Raw genomic sequence first — 22,812 nt, 5'->3', positions numbered from 1 at the left:
GCCTGCCTTAGCCCCACTGTGTGCCGCTGCCACTCGAAGTAAGCAGCGCCGGGCTGGACCCCACACCCTGAACCCCTCCCACACTCCGCAGCCCCTCCTGCACCCTAACCCCCTGCCCTGAGCCCCGAATCTCCTGCCCTGAGCCCCCTAGCCCCCTGCCCTGAGTTCCCTGCCACACCTCTCCTGTGTCCCACCCCCCTCCCACACCCTGCACTCCCACCCATACCCCAACCCCCTGCCCCAGCCCTACATTCAATTTCCCCACACAGGTGTGGCCCTTAGGCCAAAAAGTTTGTCCACCCCTGACCTAAGACATAGCCCAATTTAGTTCTTTAAAATATATTTTAAAGATACTAAATCACAAATCTCTTTTCTCCAAAGAAACGTAATGATTTTTTAAAAACTCTTGTCAACTTTAGATAAAAAAGATGAATGATCAGTATTTTATCTGCTGTGGAACCAATTTAAAATGGTGTTTGTAGCAAAATAGCCATGTTTTCTGTGTTCGGGCAAAAAAAATAAATTAAGATAACAGTTTGTAAGCGTGCGGGACTCACCCCGGCGGCACCTCCTGCTGGTCTCTGTTGGGAATTAGTTCTCCAGCCGTCAGAACGCCCTCTGCAGCCAGTGAGCCACCTTACCGTTGGCCCCGTATCCCTCCCAGGGCCCCGGTGCCCCTTTCTCTGCGGTGCTGCCCCCCTGGCAGTAACCCCCAATCTCAGGGTCTCCCCTCCCAGGGGAACCCCCACCCTCTATCCCCACCTCACCTCAGTCTTGGCTACTGCCAGTCTCCACTTAGCCCCCATTCACTGAGGCAGACTGTAGTGTGTCAGCCACTCATCACAGGCAAGGGGGGTCTGGACCTGCTGTCTCTGCCTTGCCTACCCATGGGCTGGCTCCTGCAACCCAAGTGCCCTATTGGCCTTACCCTAGGCCTGCAGCCTGGGGCTTTCCCCAGCCCTGCTATACTCTAGGCACTTGGTTAAGCTTCCTGCAGCCAGGCCCTTCTCTCTCTGAACACAGCCCCACTGAACACAGAGAGAGACTGTTTGCTTGAGCTCCTGGCTCAAGCGTTTATAGGGCCATCTGAGCCCTGATTGGGGCATGGCCCCAGTTGAGCCTGCTTCCCACTCAGCCTGGGCTGTTCTCCCAGCCCTCCAGCCCTCTCTGAAGGCTGGTTTTAACCCTGTCAGGGCTGGAGTGGATAGCCACCCCGCTACACAGTTAGAAAGTGTTTTGCATAGTATTTATACATCATTAGACCAAGAAGAGTCAGCTCCCACAGGGGTGAGAGGTGCCTTCCCTGGAAAGGTCAACTAGTCTGGTGTGTTTGTTTTGTCAACATCACTGAAAATGTGTAAATTATTTATATAGATATCGATATAGATATATCGATGTAGTCATTTTTAATATATTGAGGATACCCATGAAGTAGTGTTAATGAGTTAATGATAAAGATTCACATTTAGATTTTATTTATGCATTTTTTTCATTTCCTAAAACCCATGCTCATCAAGGCCTCTAGAGTTCCTGACATAAAATAAAAAATAAAAATAAAAAAACAATGAATGACAAAATTGATGAAAAGTTAACTGTAAAAATACATCCTGCAAAACCATAGGTATGCACAACTCAGTTCACTAAACTTCACTCCTTCAGGCAAAGATCTGAAGAAATCCCTAAATCTGAAGTTGTGACCTTCATGTCAACAAATTTGGCTATGTCAGATGGAGAAGGAAAATGAAAGGCAAACTTTCAAACTGTGCCCTATTCTCAGGCCACAGACTTCATATCTGGAGATTGTCAGAAAAAGCAACACAGTTCCTGTGATTTTTCAGCATACTGTTGAAGGAGAGAGGTGGTGTCTAAGATAGATGGGCAGAATGTCTTTCATCCAAAAGGAACCTCACATAGAACTATATTTTAAAAATACACTAGAAACTTTAAGTCTTCAGTCCTGGGGTTAAATCCTGACTTCAATGGGGCTAAGATTTCACCCCAATATCTGAACTGTTCAGATGGACCATGCAGAGCTTTCTGACTTCAAACGGACTTCATATGGGTTTAACCATCCAATTCATGGACTGGATTTCAGGATCAAGGTTTAAGATTGTTAAGTTAAGCACTCAAAAGTCAGAAAATGTCAGGTAAATTTTCACAAATAGAGATGCAGATTGAGTTAAGCCTTGTGAATATGTGTTAACAGTGTTACAACAATAAGATCATACCATTGTTCTGTATTTTTCTCCTATTTAAATCAACTCATACTTGCAGTCAAATTGTTTATTTCCTACTTAATTAATTTAGTTAATTAACAAAAAAATCATGTTTGTACCATAAAATTTTCTGGGACTGAGTGAATTTAAATTCTCTTCTATCAGGGCATGTCTAGGCTTACGGTTAAATCATCACTGCTGAGATCGATGCAGCAGTGTTGATTTAGCGGGTCTGGTGACGAGCCGCTAAGTTGATGGCAGTGCTCTCTCCCATAGACTTCTGTACTGCAGCTCCCCAAGAAGCGTAAGGTAAGTCAGCGGGGGAGCATCTCCTGTAGACACAGCACGGTGTAGACACCACTGTAAGTCAACCAAAATTACGTCGACTTCAGTTAATAACTTATGCAACTGAAGTAGCGTAACTTAGATTGACTTACAGCTTTAGTGTAGACCAGCCCTTAGTTTTTCTCACAGGTAACAGAGAAAAACTAAACACATACCAGAGCCATTTTGTAGAAACATGAAGAGAGAGAACTGAGGGTGACATTGATTTTGAAAATGCATCTGCCTAGCTAGACAATGATATTCCAACTGCTGAAAATGCTGCCACTTCAGACAAACGTGACAACAAAATTGTTAGGCAGAGAAATGAACAACCAAGAAAGAGCAGAAAATTGAAACATTTGGACAACTTTGAAAAGTGGAGTAATAGAAATAAGATGAAATTTTATAGTGTGAAGTGCAAGGTCATACGCTTAGGGAATAACAACAGGAGTTTTTGCTATAAGCTCAGGACTTACTGGTAAGAAGCAACAGAGAAGAAGAAAGACCTGGGTGTATTGGTCAATCACAAGATAACTAAGAACTGCCAATGTGATTCAGCCATGAAAAAGGCTAACACAGTCCTAGGATATATCAGATGAGATATTTCCAGTAGAGATAGTGAAGTATTATTACCATTGTGCAAGACACTGGTGAGACCTCATCTGGAATACTGTGTGCATTTCTGGTCTCCCATGTTAAAGAAAGATGAATTCAAACTTGAACTGGTGCAGAGAATGGTCAGTAGGATGATTAGAGGAATGGAGAACCTGCCTTACAAGAGGAGACTTAAGGAGCTTGGTTTGTTTAGCCTACAAAACAAAGGCTGAAGGGAGATATGATTGCTCTCTATAAATACATCAGAGGGATAAATACCAGGGAGGGAGAGGAATTATTTAAGTTAAGGGCCAATGTAATGTTGGCACAAGAACAAATGGATATAAACTATCTATCAGTATATTTAGGTTTGAAATTAGATGAAGGTTTCTAATCATCAAAGGAGTGAAGTTCTGGAACAGCCTTCTAAGGGGAGCAGTGGATACAAAAATGCTAACTTGTTTCAAGACAGAGCTTGATAAGTTTATGGAGGGGATGGTATGATGTGGATTACCTACAATAGCATATGGCCCAGCTGTAACTGCTATTAGTAAATATCTCCAACAGCTGGAGATGAAGGACTAGGTGGAGAGGGTTCTGCATTACTACAAAGACTTCTTTTCCAGGTGTCTGGCTGGTGGGTCTCATCCACATGCTTAGGGTTTAACTGAACGCCTTATTAGGGTTGGGAAGGAACTTTCCTCTAGGTCAGATTGGCAGAAACCCGGAGGTGAGGGGGCTGCCTGCCTCTGAAGCAGAGAGCATAGATCGCTTGCTGGTTTGGACAAGAGTAAATGGTGTATTCTCTGTAACTTTTATTCTTTAAATCAAGATTTGAGGACTTCAGTAACTCAAACAGAGGTTATGGTCTTATTGTCAAAGTGGTTGGGTAAGATCTATGGCCTGTGATGTGCAAAAGATCAGACCAGATGAACATGATGGTCCCTTGTGGCCTTAAAGTCTATCAGTCTATAATTCTATGATATGATCAGAAAGAGCTGCTCCTAAAAGTGCTGAAAATCCATTGTGAATATCAGCCTCTGGAGAAAGGGAAAAATACTGATTAACTTGTTGATAGCACCTCCTGGGAAAAATTCTCCTTATCCAATGATGATTTAATGTCATTTTTTGTCTTTTAAGTAACATTGTTCTTGGGTGTGTGGCTCACAGTTCCAAGGGAGATACCTGGGGATGAGGAAAAGAAGGCAGAAGAAAATAATATACATAACATAATCTCAAATCTCCTCAATAGATGAAGGCCTATTCTTGGCAATTCCAGCTCATGGTGATTTGTCTCTCATGAACACGCACTCACACACACACACGTAAATGCAAAAAGACTGTTTATGGGGTCTCATGTGAGTAAAGTTCAACTACTATTGCCCTTTCAGAGTGTATACCAGCCATCTGTGGAGCTTGAGAGAGCACACTAGCACAATTACTGCTTTTTTTTTTTTTAGGAAAATTCACATTACCTAGCTGTATTACTTTTCTTTTTCTGTTTTCTTTTTTTTTTTTTTTTTTTAGCTGGGAGATGCCCCAGCCTATTTAGCCTTTTTAGTTTTAAAGGGTGGACGTTCAAGTGTGGCTGTGTGCACCAGTTTGTGTGAGCACTCAGACAGTCCATACAGGGAAGGTGCCAGAAAGAAAAATTCCCCAGATAAACAGCCCTAAATAAACACTGTCTCATAACATTACTCATTAGAGTTCTGTGTTCTAAGTAATTCCAGAGAGACCTGGCACCCGTAATTTATGGTGGTAAATAAGAGTTGTCCAATTTCTGCTTGTCAAAAGTGTTTGGCTAAAGTCTGGATTATGGTGGAGGTGGAGGATGGGAAAAGTTTAGTAACCACATCAGAATTGAAATCTAAGGAGGAAGGTTAATAATTGGCTCAGAGACTGTGGTTCAGACATTAGATAATTGATTTCAGTATTGAGACACTGAACCATTTCCAAGTTACAGATTTGATTGACTTTGGTACATTTCTTTAGTTGGGATTTATAACCAAATGGACAGCCACCTCCTTAGAATCCTCTTTAGAATTTATAAAGATTGATTATTTTTAGCATTAAATTGATGATTTAACTCATTTGATGATGTAACTCCAACCCAATATTGATATTAACTTGTTGATTTGACCTTGATTTGATAGCTGTATTGTTTTATTAATTTAGTTTAGTACTATTGACAGGCACTTAACTTTGGTGATGGTTTTTTAACTTTATTTTTGTTGAAGTGTTTTAATAAAATTTATAAAAGACACTACTGACCAATGTTTTTTTCAGTAAACAATGTGGGTCCAGAGCCTTTGAGGACCTGATTGGATACCAGCTGGGAATCTAAAAGGCTGACCAGATCCCGCTAATTAGTCTTTGTTTCTCACAAGGGGCAGTTAGACAGCATTCTCAGAAGCACTGATATGCCAACATTTGGTACAGGAAACCGTATGGCCAGGGCTCCAAATATCAGCTCTTCAGCTATCAGTGCAGCCAGCCAGTATCAGATACTTACTAACTAGTCTGTTTCGAGAGGATCAGAGATCTTTGTTCAGCCTTTTATTGTCATGATGAGGGTGGACTACATGGAATTATTCATCCTTGATGGGGATTGGGAGCAGAATACCTCTTGAGAGCTCACAGGCAAGTGCCCCATTATGCAGCACTAATGCTGTGAGTGCTCGTGCCTACTGACACGAATGATTTATGGGCAAGGCAAGGGAACACTGATGGCACTCGTAGGAACAGCAGGCTTCTGCAAAAAAAAATGATTAAAAAAATAATGGACTAGATGAAGAAAAAAATTAAATCCCACTGATTTGGAAGATAGATTTTTTTAAAGGACAGAATTAATGAGTGTAAATTTCCTTCAGCTACAGCACATGGATCCAGCCAATGGTAGCTGGACATTAAATGGAGTTTGTAAATAAACGAACACACATGCACATAGAGCCTACACCTGTAGGTTTCTGGGACTGGTACCCTTGCCGTGCCATGCTTATTTCAATAAGCACCTTTGGTTTTACAGTACAGCTGAGAGCTTTTTTGGTTGCATTTATTTAATAAACTTGAAGGTTTATGTATGGCATGTGCATATCTGGAAGCTAGGGACGGGTTCATGGCTGAGCAGGCTCAGTGGGTGTGAGTTACTGAGTAGTGCGGCAGACAGGGGCTGAATACTCTTTGCATGGGGTCCTTGTATACTGTCTCTCACAGAAGCAGCTCCCCTGCTAGCAAGGCCTTCCATGCCTGCAATGGTGAGGGAAGGTGACTGGATTTGCCCCTTAAAGCAAAGTACTGACTGTTTCTGACCTTTACCCACTATTTCCTGTTTCAGTATGACACATAGAGGAATATTGAATAATGGACCTGGTTCTCCCTTACTCACTCTGGTATCGTTAGCAGTAATTCCAACAGAAAATAAAAAAACGCAAGTATTTTTAGTCTTTTTATCTACTGGTTTAAACTTAAAAGCCAACTTTGTGAGAGGAAGCTTGAGGTTAAAGCATTAGACTGTGACTCAGGAGTGCTGCATTTTATTCCTGTTTTTGCCATGGGTTTCTCATGTAATTTTAGGCACCATTTAATCTCTGTGCTTAATCTTTTATCTGAAAAATAAGGGTAATAATTAGAGCTGATCAAAATTTTTCCATCTGAACTTTTTTGATGACAAATGCCCTTTTTTCTAAATGATATTTTCACAGAACATTTTCCATCAAAAAATTCCAATTTAAAAGAAAAAGGGTTTGTTTCCCAAACTGCACATTTTAACTGAAATCTGAAAATGTTTTGGTTTTTAATTTTCATTGAAAAATAATGGGGAAATGTCCACAAAATATTTGTAAAAAATCCACAACAATTTGTATTATAAATACTTTGTTTTTGATAAGCTGTAGTAATACTGCTTCCTTTCCTCAGCCTTTGTCTGTCTTGCCTATTTAGACTGAACGCTCTTTGGGGAAAGGGCTGTATCACAGAATATATTTGTACAACACTCACTACAATGGAGCCCAATATCACTTAGACGTCCAGTAGGCACTACTCTAATATAAATATTATTATTGTTATAATAATAATAATTAATAACAACAAGTGTGTACTATATAATAACTCTCCAAGAAATAACAATCATGTAATGTCAGTGTTTTGCTTGTTTTTAAGAATAGCACAAGAAGAGAAGTAGAGAATATAGTTTTAAGAATTAGTTTGAATTATGAGCAATCTTTAAACTGATATGTCTTCTTGGACCCTTTAAACATTGTTTGGCAACATGGAGCAAGAAAAGACAAAACTACTGTAACTGTTTGACCAATGTAAGTTGAATGAACTTGGAGCAGTACAGAGCTGTTTGGTAACCATTACAGGTATTTATCTGCTGCAATGCAATCTTATTTTTGCTCCCATTATGTTAGTAAAACATTTGTCAATTAAATCAGTTCAAAGAAGTGCTTGGTGTCCTGGCAAAAGGTCAGAGCAAATGAAGATGAAAAGTAATATTATCACGACTTTTACACATTAAATCACATTAAGGGAAATAATTAAAAGATAAAATAGTTCATTCTGTCAGAAGGTAGATCCTAGCCCCTGGCAAGAACTGTAATAATTTTTTTCTCTTTTCAGTTTAAAGTTTCCTTCAGTTTCTGATGAATAGATTAAAGGATCCAGTCCAGCTGACGCCACAAATTTATGGATACAATGGGCAAGAATTCTGTTGACATCAATAGAATAACACCATGAAAGTGAAAGAGCCCTTATCACATTTATTTATACTCATTTCAGTGCCACTGGACATTGCAAAACATGTATCCAAAAAGGTTGTGCATCAGAGATCCTCACATTCCATTTAAATTAATGATGCACAAAAGATCTGACATGACTCCTGAGTGTGTACTATACATGACACTTGAGGGGATAATGATTGCTTGGAAGTCATTATTACTTAGTACATTATCTCAACAGAATGCATTGAAGAGGGTTCTTTAATAGCAAAGTAGGTCAGGTGGGAGTAACTGATAAAATCTGTAGTCCCCAACCTTTTATTATGGCAAATTATAGCCTTCTATTTTGTCACCTGTTTACAGTAACAGGAGTACCTATTGTGCAAGAACACTAACAATTATACAGATATACCAACCTGACTTTAAAATTATTGGGTTTAACTGCAAATGAGGTGTCGGTACAGGAACTCCACTGTTCATTCCAACCAGGGAACTACAGAAATAAGATGCTGTCCTATCATAGAAATCTTATTGGAGATGTCTGATCAACTTTGAAATACCTGACACCACAGGGAGGTGGGGGAGAGGTAAAGACACAAACAGTTCAAGATGAATTCTGAACACCACAGATGTATAGAGACAGAAACTGGTGGAATATCAATTAAATGTCTAGAACCTGATTCTCCACTCTGTTATACCAGGTATGTGACAGTCAACTCCACAGATTTCAGTTATTCTCTCCAGGTTACAAGAAAATTGTGCTGTGGGTCTGTACTATATCAATGGAAACATATGTAAATAATTTATTGTCTGTTGCTGTGATTGTGGCAGATGCAAGAATGATTGCTGCTGATAATTTTCACTAACAAATCTATCAGAGAAGTAGAAAGAGTGGGGAAAAAAACCCAGAAAGTGTTACTTGGGCCACTGCCAAGTTTTACCACTGCACAAAGTCTGCTTTTGCACCTTGTTGTAATTAAAACCAGAAAAAATTCCTGGCTTCACTTTTTACATTGTTTTTCTGTAAAACTGAATTGTTCAAGTATCCACTTTTGACCAATATCATTACATTTTGCACTGTGTTGATAGATGAGGGATATTATTACTATTGATAGTACAGTAGTGCCTAGAAGCCAAACTGAGTTTGGAGTCCCATTGTATATGCACGTAGTAATAGATAGCACCTGCTCCAAAGATCTTATAGTCTAAATCAACAAGTCAGACAAAGACTGGGAGGGGAAAGAGAGGAATGGAGAGGTAAAGTACTTTGCACAAGGTCACCCAGCAGGTCAGTGGAGGAGCTACCAATCTCAAGACCTACCTACTAGAATACCAGTCTTTCCAAGATCACATTGCCTCTCCATTATTATTTGATTGGGCAAAGTAACTTAGTTTTGTCTTATTTTTCCTACCAATTATATTTTTTATTCAGAACTGATATAGCTAAAGCTATATCTAGCAGTAGGAGAAAAAACAGCCATGGGAGCAAAGACATATTCTCAGATGATAGCTGAAAAGTGATAGAGATGACAACACAGAGAAATCCAGAGGCTGTGTCAGATGTCAGGAATGTCTGAAGAGAAAGCTCATGCACAGCCATGGTGAGACAATGGGAAAGCATAGAGATGTAACTGCTAACAGACAAAGCTGAAGGAGCAGGGAGAAGAGTAGAAATGGACAAGGTCTATACTTCTTTACAGAATTGCAAAAATGGTAAAACTTTCACAGTCTCACATCTTCGCCTTCCTCTAACTTAGACATTTTACTAAGGCATGCAAACTGGACTACTTTTTATCTTTTTGGTTTCTGGATTCATTCCAACCTACCCTCCCCCCCAGCTTTTATAAGGGATTAACAGGCCAGATCCTTAGCTGGACTATAGCAACATGAGGTGCAGCTGAGGAAGGAGAATGAGTGTGTATGTCTTCAAAAGTAGATCAGGGCCATCTTTACATCCCCCTGATCCTGGAACTGGCTAAGAGCAATCTTGAACACCCAGGGATCCCCTCTACATAGCAGGTATCCACTCTATATGCAATTTGCCTGTCATTTCACAGGTTTTAAGCGTCACCATTGTGGTAAATGTCATTATGTAACATTCCTTATTATTATGACTGTTCTTATGTAACATGACTCTAATGCTACCAAAAACATAAGAAAGGCCATACTGAATCAGACCAACAGTCATTCTAGCCAGTATCCTGTCTTCTGATAGTAGCCAGTGCCAGATGCTTCAGAGGGAATGAACAAAAAAGGGCAATTATCAAATGATCCCTCTCCTGTGGTCTAGGTCCAGCTTCTGGCAGTCAGAGGCTTAGGGACACCCAGAGCATGGGGTTGTTTCCCTGACCATTTTGACTAATAGCCATTGATGAATCTATCCTCCATGATCATATCTGATACTTTTTTTAACCTAGTTATATTTTGGCCTTCACAACATCCCCTGGAAGAAAGTTCCAAAGGTTGTCTTTGTACTGGGTGAACAAGTACTTCCTTTTGTTTGCTTTAAACCTGCTGCCTATTAATTTCATTTGGTAACACCCCATCCCTCCTGCTGATTCTTGTGTTATGTGAACGGGTAAATAACTCTTCCTTTTTACTTTTTCCACACCATTCACAACTATATAGACCTCTAGCATATTCCCCCTCCACCCCACCCCAGCCAACCACGTGGTCTCTTTTCTAAGATGAATACACCCAGTCTATTTAATCTCTCTCTGCACATAGAAACTGTTCCATACCATTAATCATTTTTCTTGACCTTCTCTGTACATTTTCCAATTCTAATGCATGATTTTGAGATGGGGGTGACCAGAACTGCACCCAGTATTCAAAGTGTGAGCTTACTATGGATTTCTATATTGACATAATAGAATCATAGAATTGTAGGATTGGAAGGGACATTCAGAGGTCATCTAATCCAGTCCCCTTCACTCAAGTCAGGACTAAGTATCTTATAGAATCTAGACCATTCCTGACAAGTGTTTGTCTAACCCACTCTTAAAATCTCCAATGACAGAAATTCCACAGCCTCTCTAGGCAATTTATTCCAGTGCTTAACCACCCGGACAGCTCGGAAGTTTTTCCTAATGTCCAACTCAAACCGCCCTTGCTGCAATTTAAGCCCATTGCTTCTTGTCCTATCTGTAGAGGTTAAGGGGAACAATTTTTCTCCCTCGCTAATGGCTCAGATATCTCCTCAGTCCGCTCCTTGAGTATTCTAGGATGTATTTCATCAGGCCCTATTACGATATTTTCTCTCTTAGCATCTATCCCAGGGGTAGGCAACCTATGGCACATGTGCCGAAGGTGGTATGCAAGTTGATTTTCAGTGGCACTGCCCGGATCCTGGCCACCGGTCCGGGGGGCTCTGCATTTTAATTTAATTTTAAATGAAGTTTCTTAAACATTTTAAAAACCTTATTTATATATAAGTTATATATTATAGACTTATAGAAAGAGACCTTCTAAAAATGTTAAAATGTATGACTGGCACGCGAAACCTTAAATTAGAGTGAATAAATGAAGACTCGGCACGCCACTTCTGAAAGGCTGCTGACCCCTGATTCTATCCCTTTTCTAATGGTTCCAAACATTCTATTTGCTTTTTTGACTGCTTCTGCACATTGAGCAGATGTTCTCAGAGAACTGTGCATGATGATTCTGAGTTCTCTTTGGTGAGTGGTAACAGTTCATTTAGACCCTCTGTATAGTTGGGATTATGTTTTCCAATGTGCAATATTTTGCATTTATCAACTTTGAATTTCATCTGCCATTTTGTTGCCCAGTCACGCAGTTTTGTGAGATCCCTTTGTAACTCTTCATAGTTAGCTTTGAATTTAATTATCTCAAGTAATTAAATATTGTCAGCAAACTTTGCAACCTCTCTGTAACCCTTTTCTAGATTGTTTCTGAATATGTTGAACAGCACTGATCTCAGTGCAGATCTTTGAGGGAACCCCATTATTTGCCTCTCTCTATTTTGAAAACTGACGATTTTGTTCCTACTCTTTTCCCTCTTATCTCATGATGGTTAATTTTGCTTAAGAGCCTTGTCAAAGGCTTTCTGAAAGTCCAAGCACAGTATATCAACTGGATCATCCTTTGCATAATGCTTGTTGACACCCTCAAAGAATTCTAATAATTTGGTGAGACATGATTTCCCTTTACAAAAACCATGTTGACTATTCCCCCACATATCATGTTCATCTATGTGTCTAATAATTTTGTTCTTCACTTTAGTTTCAACCAATTTGCCAGGTACTGAAGTTGGACTTAGTGGCTTGTAATTGCCAGGATATCCTTTGGGACCCTTTTTAAAAAAATCTGTGTTACATTAACTATCCTCCAGTCATCAGGTACAGAAGCTGATTTAAGCGATATTTGCCTCTGTACTCTTTGTTAATTAAACTTTTGCTTGTTTACTCTATAAACATATCTAAGTGCTATTTGTTAAGCACAGCTGGGATCTAAGGTGTAACTTGTAAGCTGTGGGGGTGGGATACTGTTCCTTTGGAAGCAGTGACTCTGAGAATTCTAAGTGTCCAGTGGACCTGGGCTGGACACTCCAGGGGGATGCTCATAGAGCTCAGGGGCTAGAGCATGCCAATTGCTAATCTGCAGAGAGACAGCAGATCCTCTGTAGGCTAAGAGAGGAGTGCTTGTGTTGCCTGTGGCTGGTGGAGTCAGGGAGCTGACACATGGTAGACAAGGCTTCCTCATACTAAGGGCAGGTGGTACATAAAGAGAGAGAAACTGCCTTTCCAACATCAACTTGTGTAAAAGCTGAAGGAGGCTACAGGCAAAAGGAAAAGTGAAGAATGCATCTGTCAAGGTCCAAATATAAGATAAAAAATCTAAAAGGAGAGCTACAGCAACAAAAGCAGAACAAAGGAGAACGCTTGAAATCATATGAGGTTAATTTCTATAAAGTTTTCTATAGCATTAAATTCATGATTCAGCATTTCTATGGAAAAAGGCTATAAACATTTTTAAATGTCAGCTTTGTGGGTAGGAAGCTGATAAACAAGATGTGACAGTGTGGTGTAGAGGAGAGAGTCCCAGCATGCAAGATAAGAACTAGTTCTAAGCCAAACTACAGTGTGTGATTTTAGACAAGTCACTTTATCTCCTTCTCTTGGTTTCTATATCTGTAAAACAGAGAATAATACCTACCTGTTTCCCTTACAAGGTTGATTCTGATGATTGGAGTTACTGCTGTGAAGCACTTTGAATATTTGTTTTGCTATATAAATGCTAAGGTAAGGTAAGCAATAAACTGGATCCAATTTTGTTTTGGGAGATTTGTATCTTCCTAGGTTATTCTGATGATTATAGAACTTTAAAAGATGAAGTCTCCTTAGCTTTGAGAAAACATTCTGAAGTGTTTCTGTGATCTTAATAATTGAGGTCCTTGGAGGCAAACAGGCTGCTTCTGGGAGGTGCTGGCAGGGGCATTGGCACTGCAGTGCTCACTTTCACAATAGTCTTCATAAAATAGATATGGCAAGTTGAAATGATAAATTTAGAGCTGATTTGCATAAATATTCATTACATGTGTAAATAACGAGCAATTACTTTCACTTTGAGAATGCCACAGAAGTTTTTCATTAATGGATTCCTTCAACTACACAAGTTAATTTTCAGAAGGCCTGAGGGAAGTAGCCTGATAGAAATGGAGGATGTTTCATATCTTATTCTAATAGAATAAATGAGCTACTGGTCTGAGAAGTGACAGTCACCATGTTTAACACCACTCTGAGGGTCCAGTTTGGAAATGTCAATTTTAATAACCCATTTTTCTCTAAATAGTTGGTCATAAGACCATATACTTTTGTAAATTGTTTTTATCAGCTCTGCTTAACTACTGTACTTAATATGTTTTTATGTTGATTTCAGTCTTTAAAACTTCAAGAAGGAAATTTCTGACATGATCCAAAACCCTTTGAAGTCAGTGGGAGTCTTTCAATGACTTCAATGGGCTTTGGAAGCGTTTCTAACTCTTTGTATATAGCAGCTGGGTCTTTGGAGGAGGGATACATTACATTTGCATGAAAATTAACGCATAAGAGGGAGAATATAAAAGCAGGCTCATTCACTTTTGTTTTATTTTCATCTGCAAACTTGTAAATAAGATAGATGATTTCTGGGTTGTAAGAAAGAAAGCACATTTTAAACTTGTTTTACAATATTCATATATTTTGCAATTGTATGCAAATTTGTCCTTTGGTGGCAGACAATGTTCATAGTATTGCAAATTAAACTGTAAACAGAAACACTCATCCCTGTGAAGGAGGTCAACTCCACTTCTTAATTTTCATTCCCTACATGCAGAGTGATAAAGAATCTCAGCTTATTATTTCCTGAGTAAAATATTTATTCTAGAACTTTTTGCTTGCAGCTAGGGAAACCAATAAAGGTTTTGTTGAGCCATAAGCTGAACTGTCTCTTGTCATCATAGACTTTAACTTTGTTAACTAAAATCATTTTGTATTGATTACTACACCTTTTTGATCCATGTGGTTAGCTAAAATTTGGTGTCCAGCAGGTTGCTTTGGTTCGGAGGAGAAATAGTTGATGGAGCCAGGTATTTTTGATGCAATTCTTTTGATTTACAATGAATGTACATAGCAGCAATCAGGCAACAAGTGACAGTTTCTTTGCTCACAGTTGAAAGCCCCTTTCTGGCCAGAACTTGGTCCAAAAGCTCTGTCTTTCTAATTTTTTTTCCTCAGGCCCACACTACCAGTACTTCTGTGTCTAATGCTTCCTTGCTGCTTTCATTCTCTGGTTTTTCTGCATCTTTTTCAGACACAAAACAATAACCTGAAAAACCCTTCTACCCACAAATGCCTTTGTTTCAGGCAGTGACATCTGCTTATGTTTAGGATGGAGGCTGCTATTGTTTCAGCTATCTGGTTCCATAAAGGAGTTTAACTGTTTCTTAAATGTATCCTGAATGAAGGGGGGCTCTTATACCCATCAGTTTCAATGAGGTTTAACACAACCCATAAGAATGTATTTCCAAAAGCAAAAATATTTGTTAATTTATAGTTAAAGTTGCCCAAAGTCAAATCCCAACAATATAATCTCTAAATCACAAGTTAAGTTTCTCCACCTCATTCCACATGATCTCCTCTGTTATGTACAACACACATACTTTCTCCATCACATTTGGTATCTCCCCTCTGTAGTATGATGGAATGGAGTGGAACTGAAGAAAGAGGGTCAGGTTTCGGATGGAAACAAGTTTGATGTTTCACCGGGGGCTCAGAAATGCTAGACAAGTGCTAAGATGAAGCTGCAGGCATCTACCAGCCAAAAGACATAGTAAGGAAGGATGGGAAGACATCCAGAATGAGATGCCAAGTTTGGGGCAAATCACAGAGGCAGAATATTCCTGAGTCCAACCCTGTAGGGTTAAAAGAGACTCAAGAGAAGGACTGGAGTACTTGTGGCACCTTAGAGACTAACAAAGGTGCCACAAGTACTCCTGTTCTTTCTGCGTATACAGACTAACACGGCTGCTACTCTGAAAAGAGAAGGACTGGTTGCCAAGCTGGAAATGGGAGGCAGAGGGATAGGATTAGTGAAGACCTCTGATAGTCTGTGGAGGAAACCACATTATCTCAGGGACTATGGCCCAGGTCCTCAAAGGCATTTAGGAACCTAATTCCCTGTTCTCTGATGTTGGGGCAGGTCTTCACTATGTGGGGGCGGGGTCGATTTAAGATACGCAAATTCAGCTACGCAAATAGCATAGCTGAATTCGACCTATCGGAGCCGACTTACCCCGCTGTAAGGATGGCAGCAAAATCGACCTCCGCGGCTCCCCGTCGACGGCGCTTACTCCCACCTCCGCTGGTGGAGTAAGAGCGTCGATTCGGGGATCGATTGTCGCGTCCCGACGAGACGCGATAATTCGATCCCCGAGAGATCGATTTCTACCCGCCGATTCAGGTGGGTAGTGTAGACCTAGCCTTGGTCTCCAGTGCTTGCTGTGAATTGCCCTCATGCCCTACACAGTTATGATCCCATCACCTTTCCCCCTAGCCCTACTCTTCAACCACCTTTCTACCCACTTCCCTGTTCCCCACTCCCTATTATTCCCTCATCACCTATAGCTTTTAAATACTGTGGTGTACGGCCATGGGAAGATGTGGAGGGAAAAGATAGTGTGAGGTTAGGAGCAAAGAGCCAATATGTGGGGGGAAGCTGTGGTTAACTCTGGGGCAGCAGGACTGTGTGGAGGGCATGAGATAATTTGTGGTGAGCAGTATTGTAGTGGGGATATGTGAAGGGACTTTGGGGTACAGTGGGGTTGTGTGGGTGGGGCAATGGGTTAGAAATGGGGCTTTCTCTAAGGACACCAGGATAAGGAAATGCAGAGTAGAAAAGAGCTGCATTCTGACTATTTGCCCATGGTTTGTCAGAGTAATGCTCCTCTCTGCTCCACTACTCTCATTGCTAATCTTTCCAGCTCGAGCCCATGGTCGCACCTCCACCACCACCCCAGCCCCCAGTGGGTCTGCCACTTGTTGTCTTGGGAGAACAAAGGAGAAGTTAACAGGGGTGAGTTGGAGGCTGGGAGTGAATTGCAATGTGGTGGTGTTGTTGGGGAGGGTAGCAATACATGTAGGGCAGTGACCTGTGGTGGGGAATTGGATGTGGGCAGAGGCCACCAATTGTCTTTCCTGAGGCATTGGCACTTGAAGGGGTCCTCTGTTTCTTCAACCTCAGTTCCCTGACATGCTAGGCAATGGCAATATGGGAAGCCCTTGATGTTCCAATAACTCTCTCAGGTCTCCATGAAACTGTTGCCTGCTGTGCCCAGGAGCTGAGGTGGCAACACTGGGGTGGCTCTGTGCCAAGGCCTTGATAACTGAAGGGTTCCCCATGGCCCTGCTGACGTGGTGTGTCAGGCAATTGAAGCAGCAGTGTGGAGGAAGAGTCCTTCAAGCACTTATGGGCAGATTTACAAAGGTATTTACATGCCTAATTCCAATTAACTTGCAATGTGAATTAAGTGCTTACCCTGCTTAGGCACTTCTGTAACTCACACTAGCCACCTATTTGCATAATTAGGTGCCTCAAAACCTTTTAAAATCTGGCCCTGATACCTCAGCACAGAAACACTGGACTCCCTCTAGCCATCTGCAAAGACATGGTCACCCACAAAAACCATCACCACACAGTAGTCTCATTTCCCCAAGCTGCCTCCTCAAACCCCACTGTTCCTATCATCCTAGCTGGCTCCATTTTGGTCTCCAAGGGGAGTGGCATTAATGATTCAGAGTGTCAGCACCAGGAAATAAACCAAAATAACTGAAAGAACTTAATGGTTTCATTGGCTACTCTTGACGTAGTCGGATCAGATCAGTTATGTCAAATAAGGGAAATGTTTAATCTTATGATTTCAAAAGTGGCCTGTATCCAAAATGTTATAAGAAGAATGGGAGTATCTCTGTGTGTGAAGCTTGGAGTTTGTGAGGCCTGTGATTATTTAGGCAGGGGTACCCCAGAAAAGGAAAAGAGGGCAAAACTTCAAAAGGGGAGACATTAAATGTTTCTTTTGCAAATGTTCATAAATATTTTAATTAACAAATGGAAAAATCAGTTTTAAACTGAAGAATTATTGTGCCAAATTTGGAGCTTAAATTCTGTCGATAAAATATAAAACAGAGGGATTTTAATCTTTTTTGAAGTGGAAATCTCAACACACCTTTAATTATGGTGTCACTACTGACCACCTCAATAAACAGATGGATAGGTAGATAGTGACATATAGCATAATTTTGAAGCAAAGAACTTTTTTTAAATTTTTGGACACTTGTCAATATCCATTTAAAAGCTTTCAATTAAATCCTACAATGATTTACTTGGCACAAGAATGAACACTAATAAAAGCACAAAGCAGAAGATTCCCATCTACTATGTAATGTTTCAAGTGCATATCAATGGAAACTGGGTACATCACAATAGAGTGGGGGAAAAGCAATTATTTATGCAATTAAGCTACTTAATGGGTGGATTGAAAATTAAAACTACTTTTGGTACAAAAAGAAGTAGCTTTCAATAGAACCGAATTGTTTGGGAATATTTTCCTTGTCCCCAGTATCTAGGTACTCTTCTCTCCTGGGAGGTAAATAATTTTATAACCAACCTGCTTCTTTGTGTTTCGTTAACTTCAGGAAGTATCAGCAAGGGAAGTGTTGCCCACTTCTAACATTTATGTAAAAAGTTACAGAGATAATTTACGTAGAGTAAGGTTTATGATTAATTTGAAGTGATGTCTATATGTAATCATGATGGGTATGTTGGTGTCAGTAGGCATCACCCTAGGTAACTCGGGGGTTGGAAGACCACGAGAGTCAATGAAGCCCTCCCGCACTAGGCCAAAGTGAACCAAGGCCCCTGCATGTTAAACTTTACTAACCTCACAGGCCAGCAGCTGGGAAGCAATAGTAATAAGGCCTGCATGCTTCTGGCTGAAAGGCAAGATAACAGATCAAAGGGAAAAGGACAAGATAACGGTTCAAAGAAGAGTTACTAACGAGCTAGACTTATAGCCGCCAAGATGACTTAACTGCTTAAATGTAACTGCTGTAGGAGGAAGGAGGGGGAAAGGGAGGAAGGGGGGGTAGGGAAGAAAGCGGGGGGAAGTAAAGTATAAAAAGAGAAAAACTGCTTATGTTGGTGCGCTTGATTTGAGACATGCTGGTCTCCTAGTGCCTATTCAGAGCTCTTGAATAAACTTTGTCTCCTTCTCCACCCTCGTGTGTTCATTGGCGCGAAGCACACCGGGCAACGAACCCCACTGTTGCCCCCTTGGGTCCTCTGTGCCGGCAACAGGTATACAGTATTAGTTTGTGCTTCCTGTATCTTGTGGGCAGATATTGTGCTTGCTGGATTTTAGTGAAAGAGGCCCTTTAGAGAAAGAAATAAGATTGAAAAGAAAGAATCATATTAGTTTTTAAAAGTATCTAAAATTTAAGGAAGAGAAAGTTTCTGGGTGAAATGCTCCTCCCCTCCACCCCCGCCCATCTCTGTCTCTCTCTCGCTCTCTTGCTCTCATTTCTATAGAACTTTTCTGGTGCTCAGAAGAGCCCCATTAGCTAAAAACAGTATTGCACAGTGATGGGGAACCTCTACAGGTTCAAAAGTTTCCCATGAATAAACACCCAAAGATCTGGATTCTTATCTGATGTCTAATCCAAAGCCTGCTTAAATCAATGGAAGGCCTTCTGTTGACATCAGTAGGATTTGGATCAAGTGCTTAAAAGCTTATTGGAATTATTCATACCTCTATGGTCTGCAAAACTGAGTTTAGCTGGGCCTGAATTACAGAAAGAAGAGTTTTAGATTTGGTATTTCAGTGCTTCTCCTTACAGTCCCACCTACAACACAGAAATGCATAAAAATGAAAAAGAAAACTGATATATTTTGAATCATAAAAAGATGTTCCTGTATTCAGTCTGAATTCTGGGTAAAGGTTTGTTGGGATTTTTGTTTGTTTGTTTGATTGCTCTTTGCAGTGGGAGGAGATCTTAGTCCATTTCAGACCATTTATTAATTCCTCACTTTATTCACAACCAGATGAAATGTCACAGCAAGCCTAAACATAAAAGAATGGGCCAGATGAATTTGATGCAATGTGTGCATGTGTGTGAACTTAATTTGAAAATTTTATCAGCTTCGCCCATTAGTCCGCTGGTTCTCACAGAAACTCTTAGTTTCAATCAAATGGGGATGAAAAAACCTAAGCTTGCATCATTCATAATGGACCCAATTGCTCATGTTTTATCTGTTCTTCCACAGTGCATGTCATCAGCTGTTCCTGGTGAATTAAGAAAACAAGTGACTGTTGCCGCTGCGGTTATTTCTGCTTCTTCCAGAGTGCTAGACAAACATCATAAACAACAGGAATATACTGCATGGTGCTGGTTACCAGTGCCAGGACTTCAATTGCTAAAACAAACTGCTCTGTCTCCCTTCCTCATCTGAAATGGAACAGAAAAACCAGCTGTTAAGGACAGAGAAAAAACTCAACTACATTTCTGATAAATTTCAATTTTATGTCCAATCTAGTTTATGGAGGAAGAAACATATAAAAATGTGTACATTCTCTGCATCAGAGAGAAGAAAGATAGGAAAGATAGGAAATGAATGTAAAAGGTAGTTTCAGACCCTGTGCACACTGTGATGAAAAATAAAATATATTTAAGCATGTTGTTGCAAACAGTTTTCCTCGTAATATAAACTGGTTGTGCCCACACTAGACTTTTTCCTTAGGATCTTCTGTCTTTGCACTACAGACTAGTGAATAGCACTTTAAATACTTTGTGCTCTTATTTGCACATGGACCATCAGGTGTGGGAATGAGAGCTTTATATCACCAGAATGTTTGGAATCCAACATTTCGATGGGAGACAGGGCTTGTTTCTCTACCTGATAGATGACAAGATATCGGACCATAAAATCATGACAATACGATGCACAGAAATTGTAGACAATTTTTAAAGATTTCTAAATTATAGAAGTTCCGGTTTTCTGTCCTTCCAAAGCCTTTCTGCTGAGACTAGTAGTACTAAGGCAGACAGGCTACTACACAGACAGAAGGTTGGTCATAATTTCTTCCCTGAGTTCTTCCTGGTGCAGCACAACTTTGTGCAGCTCTTTATGCAGTGCTGTGCTTCAAGGCATGATCTCGCCCTTCTGAAATAATCTCCCAAGGAAGTGATTGAATTCTGTTCACCATATACATTTAAATCCAACCCCCCTTTTCCTCCCCTCCCCATAAATGTACAGTGAAGAACAGCTCTGCACTGTCAGGGAGATGGCCTAAATAACCTAGTAGGATTTTTCCACCTCTGTATCTTGTGGGCCAGATTTTGAACCACTTATGCCAAAGAGTTACTAGGACTATAAATCAATGGGACTACTCAAGTGAGTAACCCCTCTCCATTGCAAGTAAGGTTTTTATAATCTGTCCTTTATTATTTCTATAATTTTGTTTTTTATGTGGCTAAGCAGTTCTTTTTCTAGTTTGGTCTTTTCCTCTCAAGCAAAATGTTTTGGATCAAACTTTACTACACTGTACCATACTATTTTTGATGTTATTACTACCTGTTATTCGGAGCTCATAAGATATTTGAAAAATATAATTGTTCTTCCTAGTGTGCACTATTTTTGCCTGTAATTAGTGCAATTCAGAGCCGAAGAACTTATGGATTTTCTAATGGCCTTTGTTGAAGCTGTAGATGTGCAAAACACAAATAGCATAAGATCGTCTTCCCAGCAGTAATATAGTGTCTGGCTTCATTGTGTACAATTTAGCTATAGCAAGCTGCTTGCCTGCTGTTGCTTTACAGCATTTAGATTTTACATGGAATTTTTTGTTGTGCTTACCAAACTGATTTTCTTAAAGTATATTTTAGAAAACTATTCTTACAAAATCTTGCAAACAAACTGCACTTAGTAATATTTCAGTTATTAGTGCCACAAACCTTTTAAAAGGAAAAACACAGAGATCTGGCCTGAGTAGATGTCTGTAGCCGAAAATCTGATGCAGAGTAACACTACCATTGAGATCAATGAAGTTTTAAAAACCCTGAAGTCAATAAAAATATTATGAAAATAGAGTCCCTGCATGCACAGAGTGTTCACATTTCTAATGCTGTATAAAACCAATAATGTCCACCCCCACTGCATATATAAAACACGCAGCTCCCTAGTTTGTAAATTCAGGCAGAGTATTCAAAGCCTGGACAGACTTTCTGGGTCATAAGCCAGGATACTAGAGTAACAGAATTCCCCATTGTAGGAAAAGCTGGTTCTTTGTACTGTTGGGTAGCCTCATTAGATGGTGCTGGGAATTGTGCTTGCTGGATGCAGGTGGGTGATGGTGGTGGTGGTGTGTGACTCACGGACTTCTGCTGTGTTATCCAAGACCAGTGCTTAGAAAAGTTTACTGATCCTGAAAACATTTTACTTGCACACAAAAAAGACAACCCCTGCATTATAAGAACATGATTAGGGTTCCAAAGTTAAGCACTCAAAAGTTAAGAAATACTAGAATTAAAATGGTCTCTGCAACCTTAATTCAGCTCCAATTCATGTACATATTATGAAACAGTCTTTAATTACATGATTACATACATTTTTACAATAATAACCCTGCTTCATTCAGTACACACGAAGGTGGTCACTCCATGAGATCACCCAACAGTTTAATCAAAACCAAAATGTTTCACAGAAATGTCATCCGGAGGTTTTCTCAGGTCTAGGGTAGAATTTCTGGTCAAAATGAGAGCGAGAGAGAGACCAAGACCCACCACAGGATATCCAATAGCCTCATGGTTAGGGCACTCACATGGGAGACCAAGGTTCAGGTTCCTACTCTACCTAATTTAGAGCAGGAACTTGAACCTGGATCTCCCGCATCCATGCCCTAACCACTGAACTACTACCTTTTCTAATGCCCATCTAAGTGCCTGTCTGTTGTGTTTTCTCATAAAAAGGAATTGTTTTCTGGCCATCCATATCAATGAGCAGCTATTGAACACTTTGTTTTATTCTCATTGTTCTATATGTGGCATCAGGCTTTATTTACTGCACACTAATTCAAATCTTGCTCTGAAGACAGAATTATTAATATCCTTATGGACTTTTCTAGCTCACTCATTATTATAGTACTTGAGTGCTTCACACACATTAATTTATCTTCACAACACCCCCGCAAGGTGCTGGTGATGGGGTGGTGTTGTCCCCATTTTACAAATAGTGAGCTGAGGTGCAGATAAATTGAAATGTCCACTGATTTTGGTGCCAAAATGGGATGCCTAGGACCTGATTTTTCTGAGTAGTACTTAGCATTACAGAGCACATTATGTACATTCAAAGCACAGCTCCATTGACTTCAGTTGCAACTGTGAGTGCTCAGAACTTCTGCAAATCAGACCCAG

At 40.2% G+C, this 22,812-nt stretch overlaps 1 long non-coding RNA gene across 1 annotated transcript; it reads left to right on the top strand.

Moving 5' to 3' along the window:
• Positions 1 to 12,335: 12,335 nt before the first annotated feature.
• LOC122174651 (uncharacterized) lies at positions 12,336 to 20,075 on the top strand. The gene is made up of 2 exons (XR_006176745.2): positions 12,336 to 13,110; positions 19,667 to 20,075. It is a non-coding gene; the product is annotated as an uncharacterized LOC122174651 (long non-coding RNA).
• The last annotated feature ends 2,737 nt before the right edge of the window (positions 20,076 to 22,812 follow it).

The sequence above is a fragment of the Chrysemys picta genome, chromosome 2 (assembly GCF_011386835.1).
Source record: "Chrysemys picta bellii isolate R12L10 chromosome 2, ASM1138683v2, whole genome shotgun sequence".
In the NCBI taxonomy this organism is placed as follows: domain Eukaryota; kingdom Metazoa; phylum Chordata; order Testudines; family Emydidae; genus Chrysemys; species Chrysemys picta.
This window is presented reverse-complemented; position numbering and strand designations above follow the sequence as displayed.